We start from the raw sequence: 12366 nt of genomic DNA on the forward strand, positions 1-12366 counted from the left end.
TAATTAAAGTCCAGACCATTGTGCTGGTGTCCAACTTGTACATGTCATTAGTCCATTCAGTCAGCTGTGGTCGTTGACATCAAATGCATTAAGCACATAGTAGTACTTCCCTTTCCCATTCCTTTTCCCTCCCCAGATGTAGACTGTATATTCTACCAGAATAGCCGTGTGTCCAACACGGCTACGTTTTCCGCTTCCAGTCCTCACTGGTGTCAACTTCTCCCAGCGCAAAGTCACTTTGTTTAAGACGTGCACCTCAGTCTGACCCGTGTCATCATCACAGCGTCCTCTAAAGTAATAAACCTTTTGCTCCACTGAAACAGCAGCATAAGACGGTCCTCCTGGTCCTCCCTTCAGGTGGACCATCCAGCGGGAAATTTCTCTCACACCCTAGATCAAACTGGACTTTGTCCAGTCTTGCTCTGTAAACGTCCAGAGAGTCCGTTGGTCTCGGTGCCACAGACGTTTTGACGGAATCCACAAAGCCGATGAAGTGGGTCGCTGTTAGCCGATGGAGGAAGCCGGTGGCGTTGGGCTAATGTAACAGATTGAACGTCAGTTAGCCGATGGAGGAAGCCGGTGGCGTTGGGCTAATGTAACAGATTGAACGTCAGTTAGCCAATGGGGGAAGCCGGTGGCGTTGGGCTAATGTAGCAGATTGAATGTCAGTTAGCCGATGGAGGAAGCCGGTGGCGTTGGGCTAATGTAACAGATTGAACGTCAGTTAGCCGATGGAGGAAGCCGGTGGCGTTGGGCTAATGTAACAGATTGAACGTCAGTTAGCCGATGGAGGAAGCTGGTGGCGTTGGGCTAATGTAGCAGATTGAACGTCAGTTAGCCGATGGAGGAAGCCGGTGGCGTTGGGCTAATGTAGCAGATTGAACGTCAGTTATCCAATGGGGGAAGCCGGTGGCGTTGGGCTAATGTAACAGATTGAACGTCAGTTATCCAATGGGGGAAGCCGGTGGCGTTGGGCTAATGTAACAGATTGAACGTCAGTTATCCAATGGGGGAAGCCGGTGGCGTTGGGCTAATGTAACAGATTGAACGTCAGTTAGCCGATGGAGGAAGCCGGTGGCGTTGGGCTAATGTAGCAGATTGAACGTCAGTTATCCAATGGGGGAAGCCGGTGGCGTTGGGCTAATGTAGCAGATTGAATGTCAGTCACAGTGCTGACAGAGTATCTCCAGGTGGAAGTGAATTCAGGCCAGGAGGGATTCGTCGCTAAATGAAGTCGAGTTCACTTGAAGATTCATTTTTAAAGGCCCCGGTGGTCGTGATGACGACATGGTGATGTAATTGCGTGATGATGTCACTGCCCCGGGTTACCCAATGGCGTTGCTGCAACTGACTGCAGTCAATTACCTACCCTGGCAGAGACCTGTACTATGGAATCATGGATATCCCGTCAGTTGTTTGTAATTTAGGTTAATTTGCAGGATTTTATTGAGGGCCCTCCAATGCATGGGGTTTGGAGATTACGTCATATGGCAGCCCAGTCTATGGGATGTTTGAGTGGTGCAGCCAGGCCAAGGAACAGCAATGTCCCTATGTTTAGAGTACAACCAGGGGGCGCTGTTGCACCACTCACTTCTGACTGGTCTGATTGGTTTGTTTAGAGCATTGGTTCCCAACCTTTTTATACTGAAGTACCACCTCAGAAAATCTCTCCAAGTACCACCATAATAACTGATGTTAAAATACAGCAGCGTAGACCTGCCCCTTTATGTTCCATTCCTATAATAACTGATGTTAAAATACAGCAGCGTAGACCTGCCCTTTATGTTCCATCCCTATAATAACTGATGTTAAAATACAGCAGCGTAGACCTGCCCCTTTTTGTTCCATTCCTATAATAACTGATGTTAAAATACAGCAGCGTAGACCTGCCCCTTTTTGTTCCATTCCTATAAGCCAATAATGCTGCTGCTCTGACAAAACTCTGTCTAATCACTAATCAGCACAACTGATGATATTTCTAACGTGATTAATCCGTTTTCAAGTCTTCTATTAACGGCTTGGTGTGATGTCATGCTCATTTCATTAATCCACCATCTCTCTAGTGTTGAAGACAGCGTGCCAGGACAGCCAGGGATTAATTAGTCCACCATCTCTCTAGTGTTGAAGACAGCGTGTCAGGACAGCCAGGGATTAATTAGTCCACCATCTCTCTAGTGTTGAAGACAGCGTGTCAGGACAGCCAGGGATTCATTAGTCCACCATCTCTCTAGTGTTGAAGACAGCGTGTCAGGACAGCCAGGGATTCATTAGTCCACCATCTCTCTAGTGTTGAAGACAGCGTGTCAGGACAGCCAGGGATTAATTAGTCCACCATCTCTCTAGTGTTGAAGACAGCGTGTCAGGACAGCCAGGGATTCATTAGTCCACCATCTCTCTAGTGTTGAAGACAGCGTTCAGGACAGCCATGGATTCATTAGTCCACCATCTCTCTAGTGTTGAAGACAGCGTGTCAGGACAGCCAGGGATTCATTAGTCCACCATCTCTCTAGTGTTGAAGACAGCGTGTCAGGACAGCCATGGATTCATTAGTCCACCATCTCTCTAGTGTTGAAGACAGCGTGTCAGGACAGTCAGGGATTCATTAGTCCACCATCTCTCTAGTGTTGAAGACAGCGTGTCAGGACAGCCAGGGATTCATTAGTCCACCATCTCTCTAGTGTTGAAGACAGCGTGTCAGGACAGCCAGGGATTCATTAGTCCACCATCTCTCTAGTGTTGAAGACAGCGTGTCAGGACAGCCATGGATTCATTAGTCCACCATCTCTCTAGTGTTGAAGAAAGCGTGTCAGGACAGCCAGAGATTCATTAGTCCACCATCTCTCTAGTGTTGAAGACAGCGTGTCAGGACAGCCAGGGATCCATTAGTCCACCATCTCTCTAGTGTTGAAGACAGCGTGTCAGGACAGCCATGGATTCATTAGTCCACCATCTCTCTAGTGTTGAAGACAGCGTTCAGGACAGCCAGGGATCCATTTGTCCACCATCTCTCTAGTGTTGAAGACAGCGTTCAGGACAGCCAGGGATTCATTAGTCCACCATCTCTCTAGTGTTGAAGACAGCGTTCAGGACAGCCAGGGATTCATTAGTCCACCATCTCTCTAGTGTTGAAGACAGCGTGTCAGGACAGCCAGGGATTAATTAGTCCACCATCTCTCTAGTGTTGAAGACAGCGTGTCAGGACAGCCAGGGATTCATTAGTCCACCATCTCTCTAGTGTTGAAGACAGCGTTCAGGACAGCCATGGATTCATTAGTCCACCATCTCTCTAGTGTTGAAGACAGCGTGTCAGGACAGCCAGGGATTCATTAGTCCACCATCTCTCTAGTGTTGAAGACAGCGTGTCAGGACAGCCATGGATTCATTAGTCCACCATCTCTCTAGTGTTGAAGACAGCGTGTCAGGACAGTCAGGGATTCATTAGTCCACCATCTCTCTAGTGTTGAAGACAGCGTGTCAGGACAGCCAGGGATTCATTAGTCCACCATCTCTCTAGTGTTGAAGACAGCGTGTCAGGACAGCCAGGGATTCATTAGTCCACCATCTCTCTAGTGTTGAAGACAGCGTGTCAGGACAGCCATGGATTCATTAGTCCACCATCTCTCTAGTGTTGAAGAAAGCGTGTCAGGACAGCCAGAGATTCATTAGTCCACCATCTCTCTAGTGTTGAAGACAGCGTGTCAGGACAGCCAGGGATCCATTAGTCCACCATCTCTCTAGTGTTGAAGACAGCGTGTCAGGACAGCCATGGATTCATTAGTCCACCATCTCTCTAGTGTTGAAGACAGCGTTCAGGACAGCCAGGGATCCATTTGTCCACCATCTCTCTAGTGTTGAAGACAGCGTTCAGGACAGCCAGGGATTCATTAGTCCACCATCTCTCTAGTGTTGAAGACAGCGTGTCAGGACAGCCAGGGATTCATTAGTCCACCATCTCTCTAGTGTTGAAGACAGCGTGTCAGGACAGCCAGGGATTAATTAGTCCACCATCTCTCTAGTGTTGAAGACAGCGTGTCAGGACAGCCAGGGATTCATTCATCCACCATCTCTCTAGTGTTGAAGACAGCGTGTCAGGACAGCCATGGATTCATTAGTCCACCATCTCTCTAGTGTTGAAGACAGCGTGTCAGGACAGCCATGGATTCATTAGTCCACCATCTCTCTAGTGTTGAAGACAGCGTGTCAGGACAGCCATGGATTCATTAGTCCACCATCTCTCTAGTGTTGAAGACAGCGTTCAGGACAGCCAGGGATTCATTAGTCCACCATCTCTCTAGTGTTGAAGACAGCGTTCAGGACAGCCAGGGATTCATTAGTCCACCATCTCTCTAGTGTTGAAGACAGCGTGTCAGAACAGCCATGGATTCATTAGTCCACCATCTCTCTAGTGTTGAAGACAGCGTGTCAGGACAGCCATGGATTCATTAGTCCACCATCTCTCTAGTGTTGAAGACAGCGTGTCAGGACAGCCAGGGATTCATTAGTCCACCATCTCTCTAGTGTTGAAGACAGCGTGTCAGGACAGCCATGGATTCATTAGTCCACCATCTCTCTAGTGTTGAAGACAGCGTGTCAGGACAGCCAGGGATTCATTAGTCCACCATCTCTCTAGTGTTGAAGACAGCGTGTCAGGACAGCCATGGATTCATTAGTCCACCATCTCTCTAGTGTTGAAGACAGCGTTCAGGACAGCCAGGGATTCATTAGTCCACCATCTCTCTAGTGTTGAAGACAGCGTGTCAGAACAGCCATGGATTCATTAGTCCACCATCTCTCTAGTGTTGAAGACAGCGTGTCAGGACAGCCAGGGATTCATTAGTCCACCATCTCTCTAGTGTTGAAGACAGCGTGTCAGGACAGCCAGGGATTCATTAGTCCACCATCTCTCTAGTGTTGAAGACAGCGTGTCAGGACAGCCAGGGATTCATTAGTCCACCATCTCTCTAGTGTTGAAGACAGCGTGTCAGGACAGCCATGGATTCATTAGTCCACCATCTCTCTAGTGTTGAAGACAGCGTGTCAGGACAGCCAGGGATTCATTAGTCCACCATCTCTCTAGTGTTGAAGACAGCGTGTCAGGACAGCCATGGATTCATTAGTCCACCATCTATCTCTCTAGTGTTGAAGACAGCGTGTCAGGACAGCCATGGATTCATTAGTCCACCATCTATCTCTCTAGTGTTGAAGACAGCGTGTCAGGACAGCCATGGATTCATTAGTCCACCATCTATCTCTCTAGTGTTGAAGACAGCGTGTCAGGGCAGCCATGGATTCATTAGTCCACCATCTATCTCTCTAGTGTTGAAGACAGCGTGTCAGGACAGCCATGGATTCATTAGTCCACCATCTCTCTAGTGTTGAAGACAGCGTGTCAGGACAGCCAGGGATTCATTCATCCACCATCTCTCTAGTGTTGAAGACAGCGTGTCAGGACAGCCAGGGATTCATTCATCCACCATCTCTCTAGTGTTGAAGACAGCGTGCCAGGACAGCCAGGGATTCATTAGTCCACCATCTCTCTAGTGTTGAAGACAGCGTGTCAGGACAGCCAGGGATTCATTAGTCCACCATCTCTCTAGTGTTGAAGACAGCGTGTCAGGACAGCCAGGGATTCATTAGTCCACCATCTCTCTAGTGTTGAAGACAGCGTGTCAGGACAGCCAGGGATTCATTAGTCCACCATCTCTCTAGTGTTGAAGACAGCGTGTCAGGACAGCCAGGGATTCATTAGTCCACCATCTCTCTAGTGTTGAAGACAGCGTGTCAGGACAGCCAGGGATTCATTAGTCCACCATCTCTCTAGTGTTGAAGACAGCGTTCAGGACAGCCAGGGATTCATTAGTCCACCATCTCTCTAGTGTTGAAGACAGCGTTCAGGACAGCCAGGGATTCATTAATCCACCATCTCTCTAGTGTTGAAGACAGCGTGTCAGGACAGCCAGGGATTCATTAGTCCACCATCTCTCTAGTGTTGAAGACAGCGTGTCAGGACAGCCATGGATTCATTAGTCCACCATCTCTCTAGTGTTGAAGACAGCGTGTCAGGACAGCCAGGGATTCATTAGTCCACCATCTCTCTAGTGTTGAAGACAGCGTGTCAGGACAGCCAGGGATTCATTAGTCCACCATCTCTCTAGTGTTGAAGACAGCGTTCAGGACAGCCAGGGATTCATTAGTCCACCATCTCTCTAGTGTTGAAGACAGCGTTCAGGACAGCCATGGATTCATTAGTCCACCATCTCTCTAGTGTTGAAGACAGCGTTCAGGACAGCCAGGGATTCATTAGTCCACCATCTCTCTAGTGTTGAAGACAGCGTTCAGGACAGCCAGGGATTCATTAATCCACCATCTCTCTAGTGTTGAAGACAGCGTGTCAGGACAGCCAGGGATTAATTAGTCCACCATCTCTCTAGTGTTGAAGACAGCGTGTCAGGACAGCCATGGATTCATTAGTCCACCATCTCTCTAGTGTTGAAGACAGCGTGTCAGGACAGCCAGGGATTCATTAGTCCACCATCTCTCTAGTGTTGAAGACAGCGTGTCAGGACAGCCATGGATTCATTAGTCCACCATCTCTCTAGTGTTGAAGACAGCGTGTCAGGACAGCCAGGGATTCATTAGTCCACCATCTCTCTAGTGTTGAAGACAGCGTGTCAGGACAGCCAGGGATTCATTAGTCCACCATCTCTCTAGTGTTGAAGACAGCGTGTCAGGACAGCCATGGATTCATTAGTCCACCATCTCTCTAGTGTTGAAGACAGCGTGTCAGGACAGCCATGGATTCATTAGTCCACCATCTCTCTAGTGTTGAAGACAGCGTTCAGGACAGCCAGGGATTCATTCATCCACCATCTCTCTAGTGTTGAAGACAGCGTGTCAGGACAGCCAGGGATTCATTAGTCCACCATCTCTCTAGTGTTGAAGACAGCGTTCAGGACAGCCAGGGATTCATTCATCCACCATCTCTCTAGTGTTGAAGACAGCGTGTCAGGACAGCCATGGATTCATTAGTCCACCATCTCTCTAGTGTTGAAGACAGCGTGTCAGGACAGCCAGGGATTCATTAGTCCACCATCTCTCTAGTGTTGAAGACAGCGTGTCAGGACAGCCAGGGATTCATTAGTCCACCATCTCTCTAGTGTTGAAGACAGCGTGTCAGGACAGCCAGGGATTCATTAGTCCACCATCTCTCTAGTGTTGAAGACAGCGTGTCAGGACAGCCAGGGATTCATTAGTCCACCATCTCTCTAGTGTTGAAGACAGCGTGTCAGGACAGCCATGGATTCATTAGTCCACCATCTCTCTAGTGTTGAAGACAGCGTGTCAGGACAGCCAGGGATTCATTAGTCCACCATCTATCTCTCTAGTGTTGAAGACAGCGTGTCAGGACAGCCATGGATTCATTAGTCCACCATCTATCTCTCTAGTGTTGAAGACAGCGTGTCAGGACAGCCATGGATTCATTAGTCCACCATCTATCTCTCTAGTGTTGAAGACAGCGTGTCAGGGCAGCCATGGATTCATTAGTCCACCATCTATCTCTCTAGTGTTGAAGACAGCGTGTCAGGACAGCCATGGATTCATTAGTCCACCATCTATCTCTCTAGTGTTGAAGACAGCGTGTCAGGACAGCCATGGATTCATTAGTCCACCATCTCTCTAGTGTTGAAGACAGCGTGTCAGGACAGCCAGGGATTCATTCATCCACCATCTCTCTAGTGTTGAAGACAGCGTGCCAGGACAGCCAGGGATTCATTAGTCCACCATCTCTCTAGTGTTGAAGACAGCGTGTCAGGACAGCCAGGGATTCATTAGTCCTCCATCTCTCTAGTGTTGAAGACAGCGTGTCAGGACAGCCAGGGATTCATTAGTCCACCATCTCTCTAGTGTTGAAGACAGCGTGTCAGGACAGCCATGGATTCATTAGTCCACCATCTCTCTAGTGTTGAAGACAGCGTGTCAGGACAGCCAGGGATTCATTAGTCCACCATCTCTCTAGTGTTGAAGACAGCGTGTCAGGACAGCCAGGGATTCATTAGTCCACCATCTCTCTAGTGTTGAAGACAGCGTTCAGGACAGCCAGGGATTCATTAGTCCACCATCTCTCTAGTGTTGAAGACAGCGTGTCAGGACAGCCAGGGATTCATTAGTCCACCATCTCTCTAGTGTTGAAGACAGCGTGTCAGGACAGCCAGGGATTCATTAGTCCACCATCTCTCTAGTGTTGAAGACAGCGTGTCAGGACAGCCAGGGATTCATTAGTCCACCATCTCTCTAGTGTTGAAGACAGCGTGTCAGGACAGCCAGGGATTCATTAGTCCGCCATCTCTCTAGTGTTGAAGACAGCGTGTCAGGACAGCCAGGGATTCATTAGTCCACCATCTCTCTAGTGTTGAAGACAGCGTGTCAGGACAGCCAGGGATTCATTAGTCCACCATCTCTCTAGTGTTGAAGACAGCGTGTCAGGACAGCCAGGGATTCATTAGTCCACCATCTATCTCTCTAGTGTTGAAGACAGCGTGTCAGGACAGCCATGGATTCATTAGTCCACCATCTCGCTAGTGTTGAAGACAGCGTGTCAGGACAGCCATGGATTCATTAGTCCACCATCTCTCTAGTGTTGAAGACAGCGTGTCAGGACAGCCAGGGATTCATTAGTCCACCATCTCTCTAGTGTTGAAGACAGCGTGTCAGGACAGCCATGGATTCATTAGTCCACCATCTCTCTAGTGTTGAAGAAAGCGTGTCAGGACAGCCAGGGATTCATTAGTCCACCATCTCTCTAGTGTTGAAGACAGCGTGTCAGGACAGCCAGGGATTCATTAGTCCACCATCTCTCTAGTGTTGAAGACAGCGTGTCAGGACAGCCAGGGATTCATTAGTCCACCATCTCTCTAGTGTTGAAGACAGCGTTCAGGACAGCCAGGGATCCATTAGTCCACCATCTCTCTAGTGTTGAAGACAGCGTGTCAGGACAGCCATGGATTCATTAGTCCACCATCTCTCTAGTGTTGAAGACAGCGTTCAGGACAGCCAGGGATCCATTTGTCCACCATCTCTCTAGTGTTGAAGACAGCGTTCAGGACAGCCAGGGATTCATTAGTCCACCATCTCTCTAGTGTTGAAGACAGCGTGTCAGGACAGCCAGGGATTCATTAGTCCACCATCTCTCTAGTGTTGAAGACAGCGTGTCAGGACAGCCATGGATTCATTAGTCCACCATCTCTCTAGTGTTGAAGACAGCGTGTCAGGACAGCCATGGATTCATTAGTCCACCATCTCTCTAGTGTTGAAGACAGCGTTCAGGACAGCCAGGGATTCATTAGTCCACCATCTCTCTAGTGTTGAAGACAGCGTTCAGGACAGCCAGGGATTCATTAGTCCACCATCTCTCTAGTGTTGAAGACAGCGTGTCAGAACAGCCATGGATTCATTAGTCCACCATCTCTCTAGTGTTGAAGACAGCGTGTCAGGACAGCCATGGATTCATTAGTCCACCATCTCTCTAGTGTTGAAGACAGCGTGTCAGGACAGCCAGGGATTCATTAGTCCACCATCTCTCTAGTGTTGAAGACAGCGTGTCAGGACAGCCATGGATTCATTAGTCCACCATCTCTCTAGTGTTGAAGACAGCGTGTCAGGACAGCCAGGGATTCATTAGTCCACCATCTCTCTAGTGTTGAAGACAGCGTGTCAGGACAGCCATGGATTCATTAGTCCACCATCTCTCTAGTGTTGAAGACAGCGTTCAGGACAGCCAGGGATTCATTAGTCCACCATCTCTCTAGTGTTGAAGACAGCGTGTCAGAACAGCCATGGATTCATTAGTCCACCATCTCTCTAGTGTTGAAGACAGCGTGTCAGGACAGCCAGGGATTCATTAGTCCACCATCTCTCTAGTGTTGAAGACAGCGTGTCAGGACAGCCAGGGATTCATTAGTCCACCATCTCTCTAGTGTTGAAGACAGCGTGTCAGGACAGCCAGGGATTCATTAGTCCACCATCTCTCTAGTGTTGAAGACAGCGTGTCAGGACAGCCATGGATTCATTAGTCCACCATCTCTCTAGTGTTGAAGACAGCGTGTCAGGACAGCCAGGGATTCATTAGTCCACCATCTCTCTAGTGTTGAAGACAGCGTGTCAGGACAGCCATGGATTCATTAGTCCACCATCTATCTCTCTAGTGTTGAAGACAGCGTGTCAGGACAGCCATGGATTCATTAGTCCACCATCTATCTCTCTAGTGTTGAAGACAGCGTGTCAGGACAGCCATGGATTCATTAGTCCACCATCTATCTCTCTAGTGTTGAAGACAGCGTGTCAGGGCAGCCATGGATTCATTAGTCCACCATCTATCTCTCTAGTGTTGAAGACAGCGTGTCAGGACAGCCATGGATTCATTAGTCCACCATCTCTCTAGTGTTGAAGACAGCGTGTCAGGACAGCCAGGGATTCATTCATCCACCATCTCTCTAGTGTTGAAGACAGCGTGTCAGGACAGCCAGGGATTCATTCATCCACCATCTCTCTAGTGTTGAAGACAGCGTGCCAGGACAGCCAGGGATTCATTAGTCCACCATCTCTCTAGTGTTGAAGACAGCGTGTCAGGACAGCCAGGGATTCATTAGTCCACCATCTCTCTAGTGTTGAAGACAGCGTGTCAGGACAGCCAGGGATTCATTAGTCCACCATCTCTCTAGTGTTGAAGACAGCGTGTCAGGACAGCCAGGGATTCATTAGTCCACCATCTCTCTAGTGTTGAAGACAGCGTGTCAGGACAGCCAGGGATTCATTAGTCCACCATCTCTCTAGTGTTGAAGACAGCGTGTCAGGACAGCCAGGGATTCATTAGTCCACCATCTCTCTAGTGTTGAAGACAGCGTTCAGGACAGCCAGGGATTCATTAGTCCACCATCTCTCTAGTGTTGAAGACAGCGTTCAGGACAGCCAGGGATTCATTAATCCACCATCTCTCTAGTGTTGAAGACAGCGTGTCAGGACAGCCAGGGATTCATTAGTCCACCATCTCTCTAGTGTTGAAGACAGCGTGTCAGGACAGCCATGGATTCATTAGTCCACCATCTCTCTAGTGTTGAAGACAGCGTGTCAGGACAGCCAGGGATTCATTAGTCCACCATCTCTCTAGTGTTGAAGACAGCGTGTCAGGACAGCCAGGGATTCATTAGTCCACCATCTCTCTAGTGTTGAAGACAGCGTTCAGGACAGCCAGGGATTCATTAGTCCACCATCTCTCTAGTGTTGAAGACAGCGTGTCAGGACAGCCATGGATTCATTAGTCCACCATCTCTCTAGTGTTGAAGACAGCGTTCAGGACAGCCAGGGATTCATTAGTCCACCATCTCTCTAGTGTTGAAGACAGCGTTCAGGACAGCCAGGGATTCATTAATCCACCATCTCTCTAGTGTTGAAGACAGCGTGTCAGGACAGCCAGGGATTAATTAGTCCACCATCTCTCTAGTGTTGAAGACAGCGTGTCAGGACAGCCATGGATTCATTAGTCCACCATCTCTCTAGTGTTGAAGACAGCGTGTCAGGACAGCCAGGGATTCATTAGTCCACCATCTCTCTAGTGTTGAAGACAGCGTGTCAGGACAGCCATGGAGTCATTAGTCCACCATCTCTCTAGTGTTGAAGACAGCGTGTCAGGACAGCCAGGGATTCATTAGTCCACCATCTCTCTAGTGTTGAAGACAGCGTGTCAGGACAGCCAGGGATTCATTAGTCCACCATCTCTCTAGTGTTGAAGACAGCGTGTCAGGACAGCCATGGATTCATTAGTCCACCATCTCTCTAGTGTTGAAGACAGCGTGTCAGGACAGCCATGGATTCATTAGTCCACCATCTCTCTAGTGTTGAAGACAGCGTTCAGGACAGCCAGGGATTCATTCATCCACCATCTCTCTAGTGTTGAAGACAGCGTGTCAGGACAGCCAGGGATTCATTAGTCCACCATCTCTCTAGTGTTGAAGACAGCGTTCAGGACAGCCAGGGATTCATTCATCCACCATCTCTCTAGTGTTGAAGACAGCGTGTCAGGACAGCCATGGATTCATTAGTCCACCATCTCTCTAGTGTTGAAGACAGCGTGTCAGGACAGCCAGGGATTCATTAGTCCACCATCTCTCTAGTGTTGAAGACAGCGTGTCAGGACAGCCAGGGATTCATTAGTCCACCATCTCTCTAGTGTTGAAGACAGCGTGTCAGGACAGCCAGGGATTCATTAGTCCACCATCTCTCTAGTGTTGAAGACAGCGTGTCAGGACAGCCAGGGATTCATTAGTCCACCATCTCTCTAGTGTTGAAGACAGCGTGTCAGGACAGCCATGG

This window comes from Electrona antarctica (genome assembly GCF_951216825.1).
Source record: "Electrona antarctica genome assembly, contig: scaffold_170, whole genome shotgun sequence".
In the NCBI taxonomy this organism is placed as follows: domain Eukaryota; kingdom Metazoa; phylum Chordata; class Actinopteri; order Myctophiformes; family Myctophidae; genus Electrona; species Electrona antarctica.